The sequence below is a fragment of the Cinclus cinclus genome, unplaced genomic scaffold (genome assembly GCF_963662255.1).
Source record: "Cinclus cinclus unplaced genomic scaffold, bCinCin1.1 SCAFFOLD_36, whole genome shotgun sequence".
NCBI classification, from domain to species: Eukaryota; Metazoa; Chordata; class Aves; order Passeriformes; family Cinclidae; genus Cinclus; species Cinclus cinclus.
In genome coordinates this window covers 309,198-314,528 of record NW_026912055.1, presented here as the reverse complement: position 1 = coordinate 314,528, position 5,331 = coordinate 309,198, and positions in this window count along the sequence as shown.

Genomic DNA, 5,331 nt, shown 5'->3' with positions numbered 1-5,331 from the left:
GCCCTCCAAAATGACATCTGCCAAGTTGGGTCTTGACTTTGTCTTCCTGCGCAAAAGTGCCACCTTACAGAGCCTACTTGGCTGTGGCCTGACCAGGGATTTCACACACAAAAATTTAAGATGGTCGAGGATTTCTCCCAGATGAAAGATGCCCCTTTCTCCAAACCTGGCTGCCATTTGAGTGCCAAACGTGCCCTCCAAAATGACATCTGCCATGTGGGAGCTGGACTTTTCCTTCCTGTGAAAATTGCCACCTTACAGAGCCAACTTGCCTGTTGCCTGACCGGGGATTTTACACACAAAAATTCCAGATGGTCGAGGATTTCTCCCAGACCAAAGATGCCTCTTACGCCACACCTGGCTGCCATTTGAGTGCCAAACGTGCCCTCCAAAATGACATCTGGCAAGTTGGGTCTTGACTTTTTCTTCCTGTGCAAAAGTGCCACCTTACAAAGCCAACTTGCCTGTGGCCTGACCAGGAATTTTACACACAAAAATTTCAGATGGTCGAGGATTTCTCCCACACCAAAGCTGCCCCTTTCTCCAAACCTGGCTGCCTTTTGAGTGCCAAACGTGCCCTCCAAAATGACATCTGCCAAGTTGGGTCTTGACTTTTTCTTCCTGTGCAAAAGTGCCACCTTACAGAGCCAACTTGCCTGTGGGCTGAGCAGGGATTTTACACACAAAAATTCCAGATGGTTGAGGATTTCTCCCAGACCAAAGCTGCCCCTTTCTCCAAACCTGGCTGCCATTGGAGTGGCAAACGTGCCCTCCAAAATGACATCGGCCAAGTCGGATCTGGACTTTTCCTTCCTGTGAAAATTGCCACCTTACAGAGCCAACTTGCCTGTGGCCTGACCGGGGATTTTACACACAAAAATTCCAGATGGTCGAGGATTTCTCCCAGACCAAAGCTGCCCCTTTCTCCAAACCTGGCTGCCATTGGAGTGCCAAACGTGCCCTCCAAAATGACATCTGCCAAGTGGGCGCTGGACTTTTCCTTCCTGTGAAAATTGCCACCTTACAGAGCCAACTTGCCTGTTGCCTGACCGGGGATTTCACACACAAAAATTCCAGATGGTCAAGGATTTCTCCCAGACCAAAGCTGCCCCTTTCTCCAAACCTGGCTGCCATTGGAGTGCCAAACGTGCCCTCCAAAATGACATCTGCCAAGTTGGGTCTTGACTTTTTCTTCCTGCGCAAAAGTGCCACCTTACAGAGCCAACTTGCCTGTGGCCTGACCAGGGATTTTACACACAAAAATTCCAGATGGTCGAGGATTTCTCCCAGACCAAAGCTGCCCCTTTCTCCAAACCTGGCTGCCATTGGAGTGGCAAACGTGCCCTCCAAAATGACATCTGCCAAGTCGGATCTGGACTTTTCCTTCCTGTGAAAATTGCCAACTTACAGAGCCAACTTGCCTGTGGCCTGACCGGGGATTTTACACACAAAAATTCCAGATGGTCGAGGATTTCTCCCAGACCAAAGCTGCCCCTTTCTCCAAACCTGGCTGCCATTGGAGTGCCAAACGTGCCCTCCAAAATGACATCTGCCAAGTGGGCGCTGGACTTTGTCTTCCTGTGCAAAAGTGCCACCATACAGAGCCAACGTGCCTGTGGCCTGACCAGGGATTTTACACACAAAAATTCCAGATCATCAAGGATTTCTCCCAGACCAAAGCTGCCCGTTCCTCCAAACCTGGCTGCCATTGGAGTGCCAAACGTGCCCTCCAAAATGACATCTGCCAAGTGGGCGCTGGACTTTTCCTTCCTGTGAAAATTGCCACCTTACAGAGCCAACTTGCCTGTTGCCTGTCCGGGGATTTCACACACAAAAAGTCCAGATGGTCGAGGATTTCTCCCAGACCAAAGATGCCTCTTTCTCCACACCTGGCTGCCATTTGAGTGCCAAACGTGCCCTCCAAAATGACATCTGCCAAGTTGGGTCTTGACTTTTTCTTCCTGTGCAAAAGTGCCACCTTACAGAGCCAATTTGCCTGTTGCCTAACCGGGGATTTCACACACAAAAATTCCAGATGGTCGAAGATTTCTCCCAGACCAAAGATGCCTCTTTCTCCACACCTGGCTGCCATTTGAGTGCCAAACGTGCCCTCCAAAATGACATCTGCCAAGTGGGCGCTGGACTTTTCCTTCCTGTGCAAATTGCCACCTTACAGAGCCAACTTGCCTGTTGCCTGACCGGGGATTTCACACACAAAAATTCCAGATGGTCGAAGATTTCTCCCAGACCAAAGCTGCCCCTTTCTCCAAACCTGGCTGCCATTTGAGTGCCAAACGTGCCCTCCAAAATGACATCTGCCAAGTGGGCGCTGGACTTTTCCTTCCTTTGCAAATTGCCACCTTACAGAGCCAACTTGCCTGTTGCCTGACCGGGGATTTCACACACAAAAATTCCAGATGGTCGAGGATTTCTCCCAGACCAAAGCTGCCCCTTTCTCCAAACCTGGCTGCCATTGGAGTGCCAAACGTGCCCTCCAAAATGACATCGGCCAAGTCGGATCTGGACTTTTCCTGCCTGTGAAAATTGCCACCTTACAGAGCCAACTTGCCTGTGCCCTGACCGGGGATTTTACACACAAAAATTCCAGATGGTCGAGGATTTCTCCCAGACCAAAGCTGCCCCTTTCTCCAAACCTGGCTGCCATTTGAGTGCCAAACGTGCCCTCCAAAATGACATCTGGCAAGTGGGCGCTGGACTTCTGCTTCCTGTGAAAATTGCCACCTTAACAGAGCCAAATTGCCTGTGGCCTGAGCACGGATTTTACACACAAAAATTCCAGATGGTCGAGGATTTCTCCCAGACCAAAGCTGCCCCTTTCTCCAAACCTGGCTGCCATTGGAGTGCCAAACGTGCCCTCCAAAATGACATCTGCCAAGTTGGGTCTTGACTTTGTGTTCCTGTGAAAAAGTGCCACCATACACAGCCAATTTGCCTGTGGCCTGACCAGGGATTTTACACACAAAAATTCCAGATGGTCGAGGATTTCTCCCAGACCAAAGCTGCCCCTTTCTCCAAACCTGGCTGCCATTGGAGTGCCAAACGTGCCCTCCAAAATGACATCTGGCAAGTCGGCGCTGGACTTCTGCTTCCTGTGCAAATTGGCCCCTTACAGAGCCAACTTGCCTGTTGCCTGACCGGGGATTTCACACACAAAAATTCCTGATGGTCGAGGATTTCTCCCAGACCAAAGCTGCCTCTTTCTCCACACCTGGCTGCCATTGGAGTGCCAAACGTGCCCTCCAAAATGACATCTGCCAAGTTGGGTCTTGACTTTGTGTTCCTGTGCAAAAGTGCCACCATACACAGCCAGTTTGCCTGTGTCCTGACCCGGGATTTTACACACAAAAATTCCAGATCATCAAGGATTTCTCCCAGACCAAAGCTGCCCCTTTCTCCAAACCTGGCTGCCTTTCGAGTGCCAAACGTGCCCTCCAAAATGACATCTGCCAAGTTGGGTCTTGACTTTTTCTTCCTGTGCAAAAGTGCCACTTTACAGAGCCAACTTGCCTGTGGGCTGAGCAGGGATTTGACACACAAAAATTCCAGATGGTTGAGGATTTCTCCCAGACCAAAGCTGCCCCTTTCTCCAAACCTGGCTGCCATTGGAGTGCCAAACGTGCCCTCCAAAATGACATCTGCCAAGTGGGCGCTGGACTTTTCCTTCCTGTGAAAATTGCCACCTTACAGAGCCAACCTGCCTGTGGCCAGACCGGGGATTTTACACACAAAAATTCCAGATGGTCGAGGATTTCTCCCAGACCAAAGCTGCCCCTTTCTCCAAACCTGGCTGCCATTGGAGTGGCAAACGTGCCCTCCAAAATGACATCGGCCAAGTCGGATCTGGACTTTTCCTTCCTGTGAAAATTGCCACCTTACAGAGCCAACTTGCCTGAGGCCTGACCAGGGATTTTACACACAAAAATTCCAGATGGTCGAGGATTTCTCCCAGACCAAAGCTGCCCCTTTCTCCAAACCTGGCTGCCATTTGAGTGCCAAACGTGCCCTCCAAAATGACATCTGCCAAGTGTGCCCTGGACTTCTGCTTCCTGTGAAAATTGCCACCTTAACAGAGCCAAATTGCCTGTGGCCTGAGCACGGATTTTACACACAAAAATTCCAGATGGTCCAGGATTTCTCCCAGACCAAAGATGCCTCTTTCTCCACACCTGGCTGCCATTTGAGTGCCAAACGTGCCCTCCAAAATGACATCTGCCAAGTGGGCGCTGGACTTCTGCTTCCTGTGAAAATTGCCACCTTAACAGAGCCAATTTGCCTGTGGCCTGACCAGGGATTTTACACACAAAAATTCCAGATGGTCAAGGATTTCTCCCAGACCAAAGCTGCCCCTTTCTCCAAACCTGGCTGCCATTGGAGTGCCAAACGTGCCCTCCAAAATGACATCTGCCAGGTGGGCGCTGGACTTTTCCTTCCTGTGAAAATTGCCACCTTACAGAGCCAACTTGCCTGTTGCCTGTCCGGGGATTTCACACACAAAAATTCCAGATGGTCAAGGATTTCTCCCAGACCAAAGCTGCCCCTTTCTCCAAACCTGGCTGCCATTTGAGTGCCAAACGTGCCCTCCAAAATGACATCTGCCAAGTTGGGTCTTGACTTTTTCTTCCTGTGCAAAAGTGCCACCTTACAGAGCCAATTTGCCTGTGGCCTGACCGGGGATTTCACACACAAAAATTCCAGATGGTCGAAGATTTCTCCCAGACCAAAGATGCCTCTTTCTCCACACCTGGCTGCCATTTGAGTGCCAAACGTGCCCTCCAAAATGACATCTGCCAAGTGGGCGCTGGACTTTTCCTTCCTGTGCAAATTGCCACCTTACAGAGCCAACTTGCCTGTGGCCTGACTAGGGATTTTACACACAAAAATTCCAGATGGTCAAGGATTTCTCCCAGACCAAAGCTGCCCCTTTCTCCAAACCTGGCTGCCATTGGAGTGCCAAACGTGTCCTCCAAAATGACATCTGGCAAGTGGACTCTGGACTTTGTCTTCCTGTGCAAAAGTGCCACGATACAGAGACAACTTGCCTGTGGCCTGACCAGGGATTTCACACACAAAAATTCCAGATGGTCGAGGATTTCTCCCAGACCAAAGCTGCCCCTTTCTACAAACCTGGCTGCCATTTGAGTGCCAAACGTGCCCTCCAAAATGACATCTGGCAAGTTGGGTTTTGACTTTTTCTTCCTGTGCAAAAGTGCCACCTTACAGAGCCAACTTGCCTGTGGCCTGACCAGGGATTTTACACACAAAAATTCCAGATGGTCGAGGATTTCTCCCAGACCAAAGCTGCCTCTTTCT